The 19398-nt window shown below is 46.2% G+C and overlaps 1 protein-coding gene across 2 annotated transcripts in view; it reads right to left on the bottom strand.

Annotated features, from left to right (window-relative positions):
* The window catches only part of TAOK1 (TAO kinase 1), an 83704-nt gene extending 70234 nt beyond the window's left edge, over positions 1 to 13470 (bottom strand). The window contains exon 1 of one of the 2 annotated variants that reach the window (XM_083172327.1): positions 13131 to 13470. The gene's annotated coding sequence lies outside the window, so the exon portion shown is untranslated. The remainder of the gene's footprint in view (positions 1 to 13130) is intronic. The other variant, XM_083172326.1, reaches the window with a different exon arrangement.
* Between the last annotated feature and the right edge of the window lie 5928 nt (positions 13471 to 19398).

Raw genomic sequence — 19398 nt, forward strand, 5'->3', positions numbered from 1 at the left:
ATTTCAGCTCGCATCCCCCTGGGGTGGTGCGCTGAGGAACGAGAAAAGTCACCTGTTCGAGTGTGCCCATTAGTTTGGTCAGGTTAGACTTAATGAGCGCAATATGCACGATAAAAATGGCCATCTGAATAGCTATTTCCTGTCATTTTAGACGGGAGATTAGACATGATGAATCACTTGAATCTGCCCCCTAGACTGTGATGGAAGGGTCACCGTTGGTTACGGCGGCTTCGGATTGCCGGTCTCGGATATAAATTCAAATTCATCGCGGTAGCCTAACATTTCTTTATTGGATGTAACAGGAATTATAAAGAATCCAAAAACAAAACCACATAAATTAAGGGAAACAAACAGATCACCCTAATTTAAGGTTGTTTGTCAATGTGCCAAAAAGTAGTTTAAAAGAAACACACAATAATTTTTCTATGGTATACACTATATAGTAATTGCTTATCGGAAAATTTGGTTTAACCTATGGTCACGTTATTTTAAAATATTATATAGATTAGATTAAATAGATATAGGGGGGTATTCAATGTCAGGGTCACGGCAGTCGAGCTTGCTCGACCGCCGTGACCCAGTCCCGTTCTCGGTCAACTCGACCGAGAACACGCAGGCGGGATTCAATGTCCCGCCTGCCGGGAGGCGAAAAGGGGGCGTGGCCGCGAGTTGCGGCCAGGAAGAGGACGTTGCGGCCACTTCCCGGACGTTCTCGGCAGAACGAGCCCGACAGCTAGTGATGTCGGGCTCGTTCTGCCGAGATACCCTGCTCAATGCTGTCGGGGAATACAGCATTGAATAGGGCCCGGCGGGCATCTCCCCGATGGGAGGTGCTCGCCGGAGATTGAATATCCCCCATAGAGTCTCCATTTTCTTTACCATTTCCTCCTGGGTTTTTTTCCCATAGTAATTATTCTTGAAATACGAAAGGATACAAAATTTACTAAAGATTAGAGAAATTGAAATAATTGTAACACCAAGACATTTATATATTTTAATAAAAAACATAAATTAACTTGCAACAAATCTGGACCAAGTTACATCACATTGCCTTATGTAATCAATATGATTAATTCACTCCAGAGGAAGTCCTGGTGACGCTACGATGAATCGCACTGGGACTGGCTTTATACATCTCCCCTCATTGCAGGGACAGTGTGTGTGCAAGCGTGGTTACACCAACATCCAGTATATTGACGGAACATAGAATTACCATAGTGAGAAGTGGAATTACACAAAAGAAGCACACAGAAAAGGAGCTGCCCAATGATGCACATGGGAATATTCAGTGTGATGCATTTGGCAAGAGGGGGAAGGTAAGTTCTCGTCACACTGGGTAACCAGGACATACAAACATTAAAGTAATTACCATGTTCAAGAACTAAGTAAGGGAGCAAGTTACAGGTGTTATAATAATAATGACATAAGGGATTTATCTTGTGATATGGTGTATGATTGTGATGGAAGAAGCCATTAGAAGATGGGAAGACTGAAGGGATGCATATGAGCTGCAACAAGGAAACCATTCCCAATACCACTGTATGTATACCTGGTAATAACAGGCAGGTTTATGCTGAATACCAAATGTTGTGACAGAAAGCAAGATTCAGACAATGCAACATTTCCCAATACAGGTTGAGTATCCCTTATCCAAAGACCATACATTCCAGAAAGTATAAAAAAAAAAATATTTTTGTTGCTAAAAACTTACTGGGACGTATGTAACAGCACTACTGGGGACATTATATGTAACTGGCACTATATATATATATATATATGTACAAGAAAATGATTGCATGGCAATCAAATTCAGTGTCTGAGAAAGTACACAACTTGTGTTTCATGTTTTGAAACCTTGTTTTTTGAAAAAATAAAATATATTTGTGTGTATTTCATGTGGTCGATGTGTTTATACACCATAAACGCAAGATACTTCAAAATACATCATTGCGGCTGGTGGGCGGAGGGGGTTGGTAAGATGGCCCATCAGCGTATGGGAATGCCCAGCGTTTCATGAGTGTTCCCTGGTGCAGTGTGTGTTGTTATATGAATCGGTACTAATATGTGGCAACGCCCCTTACTCACACCCTACTTTTTGCTGCACACTGTCCCTGCTATTCATGTGTGTGTGTTTGTGTGTGTTTGTGGGGGGGCTGCACCAATTCCTTTTCTGGCACATGCCACCAAAATTATTGATTACATAACTGCTGCTATTGGGCACTTTATGTGTATATTGTAAGTGGCACTACTATTGTACACTATACACCCATTTTTAGCGTGCGCCTACAGTACACTATTTTTTATTATTAAATCTGAACAAGAAAATGATTGAGAACTATCACCAACTGAAATATGTATCCACCATATTCACAGAATGTATTTGGTCATACTCACACTAATGAGGATTCAAACAAAGTTATTGAGGGATACATACATTTCAAAAGGGTCACAAACATTCTGTCACTTGCAAATTAATGGAATGGAGAGGGAAGATATATAGAACAGTGAAAAGAGTGGACAAGTTGCCCATGGCAACCGAACAGTGCATTCTATAAAACTATAAAGAGCAGCAGATTACTGTAGCTACCATGGGCAACATCTCAACTGTCTCACTTCTCCACTGCTTTATACATCTCTCCCTGAGACTTCTGGTCTGAGGTTAAGTCATTCCATAAACAACTCAAACACATTTTTCACCACACAAACTAAAGTTTTTCTTAAAGGTTTACTTAGTATCTAAACAGCTATTAAGGGGCAGATTTATTAAGCTTGGTGACGTGATAAAGTGTCTGTTTTTTATCACCGGCCAATCAGCTCCTAACTGTGAAGTTACAGGCTTGGTTGAAAAAGGACAGGTAGGAGCTGATTGGTTTTTATCACCGGCCAGACACTTTATCACTTCACCAAGCTTAATAAATCTACCCATCAGTAACAAGACTTCTCATGACCTCATACCTACAGCTAGTCACGGCAAGTGTCATGTGACTTGCTTATGTACAAACAGGACATCTACAACTTTATTACACCCTCTGATTTCCCCTAGCAGCATATCCAAGAGCCTTTAGCAAGCAACAGGTATCTAAAATATCTTAGAGGCGCCCATCAGACCAATTCAATTGTTGCTCTGATCGGGCGCCGATTGCTTTATACATGTCCGAATAGAGAGGTTTAGCCGGGAAAAGAAGTTAATAGCATCTAATGCCCTAATAAAGGTGCCACAACCACAGACTGCACATTTCTTCTCCCACCTCAGGAGGCTGCAACTATGACTGTCCCCACCCACAGCTAACAGGCATCTAAACAGTGGGACAATTGAATTGCTCTGTTTCGTAACTGCTAGCGGTAGCCACTGGGGGGAAATATTCACGTGCACTCTTATGTTTCAACAGCTAACTTAAAGTTTGCTCAGTGTAGTCAGGCCAGATTCAATTCAAAGCAATGCACCGCTGGGCATGGCAATGTTGCTTAGCCACACACATCATCCATTTGGGATACGGTCAACCTTCATACTTTCGAACCTATGACCCATCCATTTACCGTAATGATGATTACGCATGTTTTCCTTTGCACCTCAAGGGAAAACTTGCATTATCAGTACCAACGTAAACTACACACCGCATACAACTGAATTGAACAAAAAGATTGTAAGCTTGCAGCAGGGCCCTCTTACCTCCAAGTCTGTCTGTTGTTACCCAGTTTGTTTTATCAGTCTACTATTGTTAAGCGCAACGGAATCTGCTGCACTATATAAGAAACTGTAAATAATAATAATAATAATAATAATAATAATAATAATAGTATAAAATATTATTTTACAAGAAAGCCAGAAGCAGCTTTTGCACATCAGCCATATAACAAGGCATAAAGAAATGTACACACAATGGCTATAACGGTTACCCCCTACTGTGAGTGATGTTCGCATGTCAAAGGCAATAAGGTTGGGGGATGGAGGCAATGAAAGTCATTCCATTCACATCTTTGCAAATCAGATGCAGCAATTGTGAGTGAGTAGAGCAGACAGAATGCAAACGGCTTCACCATTCCAACCCTATTGGTGACTGTAAGCACAACAAGAAATGGGTAAGGGTTTATCAGAGCCAATAGCCAGTCACATGCTTTTACTGGTGCGAAGTGCTAATAAATGCATATTTTGTAACATTGGTGGTTAAAGCTTAAGGAATGGAAAGAAGGTTGTAGCAATGATGTATGTCTGCACTTCTGTTTAAACCACTGTCAAAGGCTTCAGGACAATCTACTGTAAATGCTTTTAGAGAGGTATCAGAAGCCACACTTGTGGTAAGTTTTCAGAGAAGCCTGATTGGTGAACATACTAATCTATACCTAGACCTTTAGTAAAACCTCCAGACACTGAAAATAATATTTAAAGATGTGTAACTACTTTTGGACATTGGACTTTGATTGGTTGATAAATAATCTCCTACAACTTTAAATTAGAGATGAGCAGTTTAAGTTTGGATCTCAAAAACAGCATTAGCTGATTAGCCATCTAGCTCTCATGTTCTGTATAGCCAATAGGATAAATCTGAACTTAGGGCCTTATTTTGGTTTATTCTTTCTGACAAAATCCTTCTTAGATGGGCAAAACCATGTGCACTGCAGGTGGGGCAGATGTTACTTGTGCAGAAAGAATTAGATTTGGGTGGGGTTTTACTTCAAAGTGAGATCTATATTGCAGTGTAAAAATAAAGCAGTCAGTATTTTCCCTGCACAGAAACAAAATTACTCACCCAAATCTAATTCTCTCTGCACATGTTACATCTGCCCCCCCTGCAGTGCACATGGTTTTGTCCATCTAAGAAGGATTTTGTCAGAAAGAATGAACCAAAATAAGGCCCTCAATTTGGTCTACATATCTGTGCTGAATAGAGACCACACTGTGCTAGAAGCACCACAGCAGGGAGTGACACCTCAGGCAGGGAAGAGGAATTGCACAGGGTTTAGAAGATGCAGGGTGCTACTAGATGGAACACTACTTTAAAGAAGTATTTTGGGTATTTCCATCAAAGTTTATATAGCACACAGAGTTGTTTATGGTCATGCTCTGCTGTGTGTTCTGATATACATACGTGAAGGAAGCCACAAAGATCAGCCATTGTAGAACGGCATGTACAATTCAATAAATGAAAGCCTTCATTCATAAAGATTTAAACAAAAATCAAACATATTGTCACTACACTACAATGATCATTTAAAGTGTATCCAGCCACAAGTCTTTTTAAAAGCAGAGTAGCTTATTAAATCTGCACTACAGTTTCAGAACCTGAACCAAAAACTGGCATCTGTACTCCCCTGAGGTCCTTTAGCTCACTTGGATTTAAGCTGGCCATACATTACAACAATTTCAGGCACGAATGAACGATTTCGACTGCTCGTACGATGCATTGTGTGCGTTCTGATACAATTACTATCCGATGTGCGGGACGTGGGTCGTGAAATGGGTCATATGACCTTATGTACTGTACACATGAAGATGCTACTAATGCTGCCCAAACGATCAGATGCGAAGCGACAACGCGATGTCCTATACCATCCGATCACATTGCAAGTGCCTTTTTCCAGCACCCGATGTCGCATGCCATCGGGTGATGGAAGAGGGCTGCTGGGCATTGGTGTAGCAGAGCGGGCAGCAGCAGTAGTGGCATTCAGCAGGTGGCAGAATAATTTAAAAAAAAAACAACAAACATGTCAAAACACTGGGCGGCTGAGAGGTCTAAGCCAATCAGAGACTTCACAGTCAGAGGGCTGCCCAGTCTTTTGAAATGTTTTTTTTTTTTTAATTCTCCCACCTGCCACTTGCATTGCGAGCAATCGTGTGTGGTTATAAACCACATGACATGCAATACAATTCAATACATTTTATGTATTCCAGAACCAGTCATAGAACCTTGCGTTCTGGTGGAATCGATGCAATAAAGAATATAGTATCTATACTTATGTATCAATGCCTATTTCCCTATAGATTGTAAGCTTGCGAGCAGGGCCCTCCTACATTTTGACTGTCTGTAAATACCCTGTTTTGTTGTTTCACTGTCTGCTATTGTAAAGCGCAACGGAATATGCTGCGCTATATAAGAAACTGTTAATAAATAAATAAATAAATAAATGTGCAGCACATATCTATCGACATTTGACTGGTGGGCTTGCGCGTCAGGTGACACATTCGATGTGCATACAATCCTTCGATTTATCACACCGATGCGGACGAAATCAAAAGATTGTATGCAATGGCATGGCAACCATAAGGACGAGTATGCTGGGAGTTGCAGATCTTACGACAGACCTTATGTGAAATTACACACATAAGATCAATCGTGTTTCTGGGAAGCTGCCAGGAAATCGTGACACGATCCGGATCAGATGCTGGTCGTCCTTATGTATGGCCAGCTTTTGGATCAATCCACTGCTGTCACTTACATGTACTGTTCACAGTGAACATATGTGCAGCTTCCTCATTCCGGAGGATATCCTGTGATGTCACTACAGTGACTTCATAGAACTTCCCCAAAAAGGGGATAGTATTAGGAAAAAAAGGATTAGGCCTGTTAGGCTGGTTTCACACAGTCCGGCTCCTGCCGGACGGGAAATTACCGCACGGCTTAAAAGCCGTGCCGCCCCTACAGTGTGTGATGGACAGCTCTGTGTCCATTCACACTGGACGGTCACGGCGCGGCCGCCGGGTAGCAGCCGGATCTTACCACTGCAGTGTCCGGCTGCCGTGCCGTGGCCGTCCCGTTCTGCCCATTCAGTGTGGTGTGGAAGGCAATGGGCGCCTTCACACACCACGGAAATTACCGGATACTTACGCCCGCCCCCATGTGACGAGTAGGGCGGGCGTACACCCCGTCAGACTGGAAATGCCAGTCAAACTGTTTGGACCCACCCCCATGTGACGAGGGGGCGGGGCCACAGGATCTCCAAACCGGACCATGTGAAAGGTCCAGAAATCCGGCTAAAAGCCGGACAAAGTGGGTCCGGCTTTTTTCCGTCCGGTCAAAACCGGAGTGTATGAAACCAGCCCGCCCTACACATTCCGGCTCCTGCCGGACGGTGAAATCCGGCACGGCCAGGGAGCCGTGCCGCACACACTAGTTTATCATGGAAGGGATGGCCACAGCCCGGCAGCCGTCCCTTCAAGTGGCGGGATCCGGCTGCAACCGTGCGGCCGGGTCGTGGCCGTCCCGTGTGAATGGACACAATAGTGTCCATTCACAACTAATGTGTGCGGCACGGCTCCCTGGCCGTGCGGGATTTCACCATCCGGCAGGAGCCGGAGTGTGTAAAACCGGCCTTAGGCTTTTCCCTACATGCCAGCAAATAAACGGATCTATTCAAATCAGCTCAACTAGATCCAGTTTACACTATAGCTATGTCCACAGTGAACAATATTCAGAATGATTTTGCGGATTCTGATGGGACAGAACAAAATTAAAATTGTATCCAGTGGGTGCACACAATGGGCCTTATTCTGGTTCATTCACTCGGACGCGCGCACACACCCTTGCGAATGACCCAAACTGCACCACCTACTTGCACGCCAAATTCGCTCACAAGGCTTGCGAATGGATGTTTTACATGAACATCCATTCGCATGCCAGTGGGAACCTCCCCCATCTTTCGATGGTCGCAGACCACTGAATGATTGTGAAGGAGCCCACATATGTAAGGTTGGCCCAGACCACTCGTACATATGAGCTATGACAGCTGTCCGCTTCCTGCACGTGCGTCACGACCGCATTAGCATATGTACGTCCAGCGTTTTAATGGGAATGCAGGGCGTACACATAAGCTAATGCCCCAGCCCAGCACCCCATGCCCCTCTCCACCCCCTGCTCGCAAGGCTGCGAGCATGCACTCGGCGAGCAGACTTGCCAAGTTTGCAGGCCCCCAGCGTATACACATGCACAAAACAATCGGTCCCTGTGCAAACGAGCAGCCGCTGTGAATGAACCAGAATAAGGCCCAATGTCGCTAACTATGTGCACTCAGGCGCATCATTTTATGTCGTCTGTACATGCAGGACATAGTTAGCAAGAGCCAAATGCATAGACACTTGTCAGTGCTGGCACCCTGCTGGGTCCTCATTGCTGACGATCTCATTCATCGCTTAGATTGTACCCAGGTTAAATCATTTAATACTGGCAAAAGAAACCCATCAAACCACCCAAGGTCTACATTCCAAAACAGTGAAATAATTAAACAGCCATATTTATCATTTACATTGAAAATAAAAACTTCACATAGCAGGTATCTCTACACACATCATCAGCCATTAGTTTTGATCAATAAAATGGCACTTAGTAAATAATCTTTTTTGGCCTGTGCATGATAACAAATGTGACCCACCCTCTGACATTGCAATTCTTCATTGGACAGCCTGCTACAGTAAATACATTTTCTAAAAAGAACTGGTCTCAGAAAGATAGGCGTGTATTTTTTTCCCACACACTTATGCATGTAGTGAACCTCAGTAAAATCGTACACCTCAGCTCAGTGTCCGTGAGCCAGATGCAGTTCCGTGACTGCATTGGCTTCACTATCACTGGCGGGGTCTTCCTACTAGAAGTTTGACCTGTCACAATCACTACAGGCAGTCCTAGCGGGAGGGTTTTCTCCCTCTGGGCCCGCTATGGCATGCAGTCAACAGTCTAGGTCAGTGGTAGCCAACCCTAGCCCTCGAGAGCTACCAACAGTTCACATTTTCCAGACAACCTAGCTGCTGCACAGCTGCACTCATTAATCACTGACACATTTTAAAAGATACACAGATGGAGCTAATTAGCTCCCTTGTGATTCTGTGAGGAGACCTGCAAAACATGCACTGTTGGTAGCTCTCGAGGACCAGGGTTGGCTACCCCAGGTCTAGGACGACAGACAATAGGTCGACCACGATTACAAAATGTTGACAAGTTTTTCATGATTTCTTTTTTTAACAGACTTGTTCATAACTTTACCATCCCAGTGATCATAGAGGGAGAATAGAATAGTGTACCTGAAACATTGCAAGCGCAGCAAGCCATGCAAGAGGACGCCGCACACTAATATGGTGTCCATGTCAAACAAAGTCGATAGACACCAAAAAGCTTGGAAAACTTATGTCGACCTTTTGTCATGTTGACCATTAGTGGTCGACCTATTGCTCCACAATTTATTAAAACAATGATTCCAAAATTGTCCTGTAATGTGTACCTCCGCTGATTTCACATCCTGCCAGCAATGACCTACAGAGTGTACCCAAGCTTCGTGCCGTAAGGTCCATACACACTGGGTGATTATGCCCAGCGTGTATGGACAACAGTGATGGGGAAAATCACTGGCCTGCATACACACTGAGTGTATTCCGCCCCTCCTCCGCAATTTTCCACGCTATGGAAAGCCGTCCATTCCCTTACTCATCTGCTGGTAATATCAGCAGATGAGCGGTGGCCGGCAGCAATGATGCGGGAGCGCACCTCAGCTCCGTAACACACTGGGCGGCTTTCATGCTGTATGCCGTTCGGTGTGTACGGGATTTTAGATGGTTCCTCCACAGGCAGATTGTGCTTCACGTGGATGTTTCCATACACTACATAAGCACCCGCTTTCCCATATCTGCATTGGGCCCTTGTATGGCTCACCTTCATAAGTCACCCAACATGGCTGCCTCATCTGGTACACTTGTGGATGGAATGAAAAAATCAAATCAAATGTTGGACCTTCTGCATTCAGATCACTATACCAGATTGGACTTTCACACTAAACGCAGATTGCCCATTATACAGAGGGTGGCCCAGTTCCTCCGCATAACCCAGTTTGAATTGAATTGCATAACCTTGACCCGGGTTGAGCCGACAACAAACCAGCAATTATCAGGGTTATTTTTGCAATCTGAAAAGGGGTATTAGAAGGGATGCGGTCACTAGGTCTACAAGAATTAGGATGACAGTCATTTGGTTGACACAAGCTAGTGATCCCGCTAGGCTGTTAAAGCGGGGCGCTGCGCCCTGCCCGTTTTTTAAAGGGCAAAATGCGCCCTGCCCCTCTAGCAGCGCCCCGCTAAAACAGCCTGGTGTCTGCCCGACTCCTTGCACGGGGAAGCCCAGCGCTGCCTTAGACGGCGATGCCTGGCGCTTCCCCGGCATCAAGGCACCTCCCCCCTATGGTGACAGCATCTTCGGCACGGCCAGGCCCGCTCACTTTAGTGACGCCGCCGGGCGGGCCCGCCCACTTTAGTGACGTCGGCGGTCCGGGACCGCCCACTTTAGTGACGTCGGCGGTCCGGGACCGCCCACTTTAGTGACGTCGGCGGTCCGGGACCGCCCACAAGTGTGCCGTTAGCTGTCCCGGCCCGCCCCCCGGCGCCCTGCCCGGCACAATTTCTAGAGTGAACACTACAAGCATTAGATCAACATGGGATTTTTTAATTTTATCCCCCAAAAATTTGTTTTCTCACACTTTACTAACCAAGTGAGCATAGAGTGAGAATATAATAGTGGGCGTGAAACACGGTGAACGAAGCGAGGCATGCGAGGGGACACGGCACACTTATACAGTGTTCATGACAACTTATGTCGACAAACCAAAAAACATGAAAAACTTATGACGCTTGTTTCCATGTCGAACTAATAACCATGTCTACCTGTTTCGTGTCAACCCTATGACCCATACCCATTAAAGATATCCTTATGGTGACCATACACGGTGCGATGGTCGGATGCATTTTGAACTCTTTATTTCAAAACGCATAGCATGCAGTTCATATCGCACCGTGTTTCTATATGGCTTGCAAGGCAAGCTCCTGCGCATATCGCAAAGTACAAATAGCATGTCATTTTTGTACCATCGCATCTAGTTTAAATCGCATGTTGTTTTAGCGTATCGCATGCGACTTGACCTACATAGGACAAAACGCACGGAGCACATATTGCACCGTGTGTGGGCATCTTAACAAGGATCAGGATGTTTTAGTTATGAATATCAATTCTTACATAAACCAGTCACATTATTGCTTTTGATGTCACTAGATGAGATGATAACTTTTTTAGAGAGTGGTCAAAAGTGTTATGTCAACAAAGATCAAAATCCTGTACATTCTGTATGCATCAACCAATCGAGTAATTAAGTTTAACTCAAGACCTCATCACATTTTAAAAAAACAAGTTTACAGTACATACATGTTTTTTTTTTTTACTTAGTACCAAGGTGACATAAAATGCCTTCTTCATTGTGTATAGCCACAACCTCAACTGTGAAAAATCATGTTTACAGATGTTGCTGGCAAGCCTGTAACTCTGATCACTCAACAATGGATGCAAACATGTCAAGAACCCTGAGAGCAACATCACATGCACACAACAGACTGATAACACCTATATATCATGTAAGTCACTGGTGGTGATTCAAACAAAACATGCTGCTGGTATCAGAAACATCATATTCATGTAGGCAGTGCAAAAACATGCATGCGTTAGGTGGGGCTGGAAAGCAACTAAGGATAAAGACAATGAGAATGATTTGCTTTGTGATTAAATGTAAGTATGTGGTGCCACCAACCTTCCTCTCCTTCCGCTGCCTTCTCTGGCCTCCCCTCCTCCCTCCAATAACATTTACAGTAACAAACACACATCTAAGCTGTTTGTCAGGAGAGGATAGTGGAGATCTGCAGCATTGCAGCACTCAAGATACAAACATAGAAACAGATAGAAAGCAGAAGAGGGGCAGGAAACATTCCCAGCTATGGCTCATTTTAGCTATTAACCTTGGCACTGCCACTTACATTACAAGGCAATGACTAGCTTTACCAATCCCCCAAGTGACGTCATAACTGCATTACTGAAACACTGTAAAGGCCCAGCTTCAGCTCCGCCAGGCCTCCCAACAGTCACATCGGTACTTGTTTCCTAGCATGGCCACACCGATTTGTATCGGGGTGATCGTGTCGGAAAAATTGCGTCGGTCGCATCACATGCGACCAAATCACATGCGATGCGACCGACCCGATTTTTACATTGAATAGGGCCCCTATTTTACATTGGATTCAATGTAAAGTATTCCCCAGACCCCCAATTTTACCCCCACGATCGATGCCAACCCGAAGCGTGGCGAGCGCAGCGAGGCCGTGAGGGGCGGCGGTGCGCGTCCTCCGACCTTTTCATACCCCTACTATCCACGTCGGCGTGGAGTTGAGAATATAAAGTGTGGCGAGCGCAGCGAGCCCCGCGAGGGGACGCGTATAACTTCACAGGTATACGCTGCGCTTCGGGTTCGGTGGCTCGCCAGTTTATATTCTCAACTCCACGCCGACATGGATAGTAGGGGTATGAAAAGGTCGGAGGACCTCAAAGGAAATCGGGTCCATCGCGTACCTTAACTTTAAGGTACACAATGGACAAGATTGTGGCCGTGCTAGGAAACAAGTACCGTCACATCTTCCTCATGCCCCAAATAGACAACAGGGTCACATGGAGCTGCCAGTCTGCTTGGTGCATTGTAGGATCCTCTGGCAGCCAAAGGGTTCCATGTCACTTCCATTATGGCCACTGGGCCTTCTGAAACTTAGTTAACATAGTCTTTTCTAAACAATGTTTAAAGCTCCAAGTGTCACATATTCATAACACACACGAATCTGCTCTGCAGAAGATGGAATACCCAAAAAGGGGCCTAAAAAACAACCTTGCTGTCCCTGGCCATAGTAAGGGGGACAATCTCACCCACTGACAGGGCACCCTGGCCCACCACAAACACAACTTTATGAGGAGTTATGCAGGCTGCACATTAGATATATACACACATTCTCTGTGGAAATGTAGCAGTGCTGGGTGCTCTGCACAAGGAGGTCTTTGACACATCCACGAACAGCACATTCACGCAATATGCTGTCACCTAAATCACGTTCATACTATAGCAGGACATTATACACGGGCAGCACCTAAATGGGGAGTGCCCCCCACAGTGCCCTTTGCTCTGCCCCGCAGCCCAGCAGCAGCAGGGAAGGGCAAGGCCTGATCTGTTCTTCTTCATGGAAGGGCCTGGGAGCAGCAGGTCCCGTGTCCCCGCATTACAGGGTGGCAGCGCCGGGGGAGCGGTCCCTAGGCCAGGCTGCATTACACACGTTACACAGGAAGCGCATTTACCTTGCTCGTAGCGCCGGTCGGGGCCGCCTCGGCCAGATCCCAGCAGCAGCAGGGCGAGCTGGGGAGGGGCGGGCAGGGAGAGGGTGCTGCGAGCACCGGAAACAAAGGCCGGCCTGTGCTGGGAGTGTGGGCGGGGAGAGCGGGAGCAGGGGGCGGCCTGCAGAGGTGACTGGGCTCCCGGCCCGCCTCTCTCTCTCCCCCAGAAGATGGCGCCTCTTTGGGAACTGGCGGAACGGAGGCGACGGCCGGGAGCACTGCGCACAGTCACACACACCAGGAAGGGAGCGAGAGAGCCACCGCCCACAGCACCGCCCCGTCCACTCCCACCTCAGCCCCGCCCACTCAGTCCGCCCGGGGACCCCCGCAGCCAGCGCCGAAGACCATCCATCTCTCCCGCCCCGGCCAACGGACGGGCGTCCCGCACCCTCTCGCCGCCGGCAGTGCTGCTGCTGCTGCCGCCGCCACCACCGAACCCGGGAGAGCAGCCGCAACTTTCAAGACTTCTTATTCCAAAGGCGTCCTGATCCCGTGTAATCCCCGCATAGTGCGTGACCGCAACGTGTCTTTTGCGGGGACATCAGCTGATGGACCTTATTCCACGCCACACATACGGCGGCCGCAATTCTGATCTACTACTTTCTGCTAATGCTCGTATCTGCATGTGCTTTACCGTCACGCCGCATCCATCTTCATTAGTATAGTACTTATGCTTTAGATGTGGGTAATAGGTGGCAGTGTCTTGGTTGACATGCGCATTGTTGATATAGATGAAAGGTCGACACAAACATGAAGTCAACATGGAAATGATCAACTCTTGGAAAGGTTAACATAAGTTTTTCATGATTTTTTTTTTTTTACTTTTTCATCATTTTCCATCCACGTGGGCTACGACTGGGAATGATAAAGTGTGCTGAATGCCGCAGTAGCGGAGCAAGGCATCTGGCCTGAAGCATGGCAACTGAATATGTACACAAATTGCGGGTCCATGTGCTCAAGTGTCTACATTGACACCCCAAAAAATGTGAAAACTCCTAAGAACCTTTTCTGTGTCGACCTTTTTCCATAATCGACCTATTGAATGTTGACCCTATGATCCATACCCAGTACTTACACCATACTGGCTGCACAAGATCCATCAGAAATAGGCCTCCCAACAGCCGTTATGGTATCAGGGTTGACTTGCAAAAGTCAACGCATGAAAAGGCTGACATTACTTATTTAAGGTTTTATATTGTTGATGACCACACCTTAGATTCCGAATTAGTGTACTGCTCACTTCTCTCACCGGCATATGGTCACTAGGTCGATATGACTGAAGGTCGACATGCAGGAAGGTTGACAGGGTCAGTAGGTCGACATGGGGTTTTTCACTGTGTTTTTGGAACGAACGTGCCGACAGGCGGTATTTCGTGTCCTACCATCCACTGGGGTGTGGTGGGAGAATAAAATAGTTGGTACTTGTTTCCTAGCACAGCGCCCATCGCATACCGTAAGGCAGGGGTGGCCAAACCGGTCCTCAAGATCTACCAACGGTGCATGTTTTCCAGGTAACCTGTGGATCTATATTAGGAATGAATGCAGCATGTTTTAAAATGTGACAGTTGGTAATGACTACAGCTGTGCACCAGCTAGGTAACCTGGAAAACGTGGACCTTTGGTAGATCTCGAGGACCGGTTTGGCCACCCCTGCCGTAAGGCATAAGATGGTATGCGATGGCAGCCGATGTTATACAATTTTAAATTGTATACCATCGCATTGTATGCCATATACAATGGTATACGATTTAAAATTGTATAAGCACCCTAATGGGTGTTTTCAATGTTAAATGTGCCCCCTATAAGATAATTAATTGTATAAGCATCGTAATGGGTTCTTACAATGTTAAAAGCACCCCCACTATCAACCCCAACCCGAAGCGTGGGGAGCCCACGAGGGGCAGCGGTACGCGTCCTCCAACCTTTTCATACCCCCAATATCCACGTCGGTGTGGAGTTGATTTTATATAGTGTGGCGAGCGCACGCAGATTACATGTAAAGTAATACGCGGGGCTCGCTGCGCTCGCCACGCTTCGGGCTTGCTGTGCTCACCACATTATATAAAATAAACTCCACGACGACGTGGATAGTGGGGGTATGAAAAATTCGGAGGACGCGTATCGCCGCCCCTCGTGGGCTCGCCACGCTTCGGGTTGGCGTTGACAGTGGGGGTGGCGTGGAGGTGCATTTAACATTGTAAGCACCCATTAGGGTGCTTATACAATTAAAAATCGTATAGGGGCTTATGCAATTTAAAATGGCATCGCATGCGGGCATATGGCATGCGATGCCATACAACTTAATATCGTGGGCACCGTGCTAGGAAACAAGTACCAAATAGTTTGCTGAATGTAGTATGGGGAGAGCAGCGTTACGTTTCAGTGTCCATGTTGACTGTGTCGACATCTGGGACAAAAAGTTAAAAACACCATGTCGACCTTTTCAACCTAACCCATGTTGACCTTCAATTAGGGATGGCCATCGACTAATTCCCAAATCATCGATGGTTGGGACTTAGTGCTCGATGTTTTGGGCATCGATAGGTGAGGGTCAAATAGTTTTATGCCATCGATGGACAGAATCCGATGGTGATTTTTTTTTTTCCAGTCAGACTGGTCTGGGTCAGTTGGCACTTGGCAGCCAGCTATTATATATGGCCAGGCGTGTTTGCAGTGTCGGCCAGCGTCGCTGGGCTCGGCTGTTCATAAACTACACGCCCAGTACAGTGGAACTCGCCCCAGACCACGCCCCCTCTGGCCGACAGTGTCCAGTCCCATTCCCACTCCCTCCTCTGTTTACTTTTGTCCGCCCCCCACCACCACCCACTGAAGCACTTCCCCAATTGTACATACTGCTCCGTGTGTATTGCACAATAACGTAACACAACTTGCTGGGAAGCTCCAGCTCCTACCATGGGGTAGGTGTCGATGGCCATCCCTACCTTCAATCATGCTAGTGGTGTTGACTCTAATGCTTATAGACCTAGTTGTGGTCTAATTAATGATCCCATTCCACCTCGCTATGCTTCGGGCCAGTTGCATTGCCCTACTGCCGCAGCACTCGGGACACTTAACCGTTCACAATCGGAGTCCATGTGGATAGTAAAGTATTAAAAAGTCAAACAAAAAAAAATTCCCAAAAACTCATGTTGACCTCTTCAGTGGGCCAGATGTATCAAGCTTCAAAAAGTGATAAACAATGAGCCAATCAGCTTCTAACTGTAATATTATAGGCTGGGTTTGAAAAATGACAGGTGGGAGCTGGTCTACTTTATCACTATCCACTTTATCACTTTTTGAAGCTTGATACATCTGGCCACATGTGTTGACCATAGCAGTGGTGACCTTTTGGGTAAGTCAACCTTGTGCATAAACATCCTATACCAAGGCCAGTATTCAATGCCTCAGATTTGCCGTAGTTTAAAGCGAATCTGGCATTTCTCCGGGGTAACGGCTAATTTTCTCTCTGAAAAAAATGATTCGCCCTATTCAATGGAGACAATTCGCTGCAAGCGAACAGTGAATGTCTGACGATTCGCCGTTGTTTTTCAGTGGGGTTTTTAGTCCAATACGCCAAGAGTGTATTCAATGCTCAAATGGAGAACTGCTTTCTCCAGTGATTTTCGCCGTGATTCTCCGTTTTGCAATCGACATCTTTTAAAGGTGAACTGGAAAGTGATCTTTTAAAATAAAGGGTTTTTTTTTTGTGAAGGGGCATGCTATTTTTATTCATGTTCTTAAAGCACATGAATATATTGAAAAAAAAAATTGTACATATTTTTTTTTTTACACATTCGCCAGCCGGGAGCCGCTCATTACATATTCACTTCACACTGCTCCCGCTCATTACATATGCAGGAGCAGTGTAGCGGCTCCCTATCCGTGTCCCCTGCCAGCTCTCCAGGGGGGAGGGGGGGGGGAGCTTCTGCTGCCTGTGTCCCCGGGAGCCCTCCTTCTCCCCCACACATTCTGGGGCAGGCAGGGAGGCTTGTGGCGTTGAATAGGGTTGCAGGGAGGGCTGGCAGCGAATGCTCCAGCCCTCCGGAACCCTGCAAATGTGCAGCAAATCCTAAACAGGATTCGCTGCAAATCTCATCATTTATCATTGAATACTGCCCCAAGACTATCGACTGGATACCCCAACCAGATATGCACAACTCAATGTCGTGTAGGCCAGATGCAGTCCCACTAAACTTCCCTTGCATGTATTTGCAAGAAGAAAGCTGGTAACCAGAACTGCCTGTATCTCCTACAAGGGCAGATGGACTAAGCCTTGGAAAAGTAATGAGAGATAAAAGTAACAGCCACTCAGCTTTTAACTGACATGCCACTGTAAAGCGATTTCTGCACATGCGCCGAAGCGCACATGCATGAGAACTTTAAGTCATGATGGGGTTGTCTGGGAGTGGAGAGGAGACTGGCAGCAGAGCTGTGAGGGGCGTGGCCTGATATCGGCATCATCATCATCAAGCTCCCTGGTTTGACAACAGTATTCGTGATCTCAAGAAAAGGGGTCGTATACTTGAAAGACGATGGAGGAAGACAAACCTGGCAGAGGATAAATTAAATCTAATCAAACACATTGGAATATACCAATCAACAATCACCCGCAAGAAAACAGTGTTCCTTTCAAATGAGATCATGACAGCAAAAAATAGGCCAGCTCAGCTTTTCCGTACAGTGGAGATGCTTTGCAAACCAGCATGCCTGCAGCCTGATGTAACCCTCTCGCAGTCAAGATGCAATGAGTTTGCTAAATTCTTTGCAGATAAAGTATCTATCATCCGGGCTGGAATCCCCACAGAGACACCAAAGGAGTTCCAACAGACCAAACCTACCAGTTTAAGACACTTGCCTTCATGGGACATCTTTGACCAAGTGGATGTACAATACATTGCTGGAATTTCCAGACTGTTGCGTCCCTCCTCCTGTGATCTGGACCCTGCCCCATCCAAGCTTCTTTTAGGGTGTATGGAAATAATCGGCCCTGCATTTGCAAAAATAGTTCAATGCTCTTTGCAGACAGGCGTTTTTCCCAAACCACTAAAGGAAGCAATAGTCAGACCACTTCTTAAAAAATCTAATTTAGACCCTGACTGCATGACCAACTACAGGCCAGTATCAAATCTTCCTTTTCTAGGAAAGGTTATTGAGAAAGTGGTTGCAACTCAACTAGAGACCCACCTGTTAACCCATGACATTTATGATCCATTCCAGTCAGGATTCAGGAGAAGACATAGCACAGAAACAGCTCTGGTATGTGTGCTCAATGATCTTCTAAATGCAAGGGATAGAGGAGACTGTTCAATCCTAATCCTTCTGGACCTCTCTGCAGCATTTGACACCATTGACCATGGGATTCTAATTGAGCGCCTGAAGAATTTCTGTGGCCTGGGTGGCACAGTCCTTGGCTGGTTCAAATCATTTCTCGCTGGCAGGTCACAGAGAGTTGCATCGGGAGTATACTCTTCACCACCAGTGCCGTTGTCTTGTGGTGTCCCACAGGGCTCTATACTATCTCCCATGCTTTTTGCAGTATACATGCTTCCACTTGGTGACATAATCAGACGTCACGGCCTGGTCTACCACTGCTATGCAGATGATACCCAACTGTACCTGTCCTTTGCTCCAGGCACCGATAACACAATAACAACCTTAAATGGCTGCCTAGCTGAGCTCCAGGAGTGGATGAGTGCCAGTTGGCTGAGACTGAACCCAGATAAAACAGAAGTCCTGATGATAAATCACAGGACAAGACGGCAGCATAGCCAACTGACAGGTCTTAAGCTGGGGGGCACAGCACTAAAAAACTCTGATCATGTGCGGAATCTTGGTGTTGTCCTGGATAATGGCCTGACACTTAAACATCAGGTGTCAGCCACAATCAAATCCTCATTCTTTCATCTGAGAAACATAGCCAGAATCAAGCATTTAATTCCCTCAGAAGACCTGCCTAAAGTCATACATGCATTTATATCATCACGACTAGACTACTGCAATGCTCTCTACCTGGGTCTTCCAGCAAAAGAATTGCACCGCTTGCAGCTGGTACAAAATGCAGCCGCCAGACTATTAACTAACCAGCCCCGCTCCTGCCACATAACTCCCATTCTCTACGCCCTTCACTGGCTACCTGTAAAATGGCGAATCGTTTTCAAGATTGGCTTACTCACTTTCAAGGCCCTACATGACCAGGGCCCAAGGTACCTGCAACAGCTGCTGATCCCTTACT

The sequence above is a fragment of the Crinia signifera genome, chromosome 2, assembly GCF_055691185.1.
Source record: "Crinia signifera chromosome 2, ASM5569118v1, whole genome shotgun sequence".
NCBI lineage: Eukaryota > Metazoa > Chordata > Amphibia > Anura > Myobatrachidae > Crinia > Crinia signifera.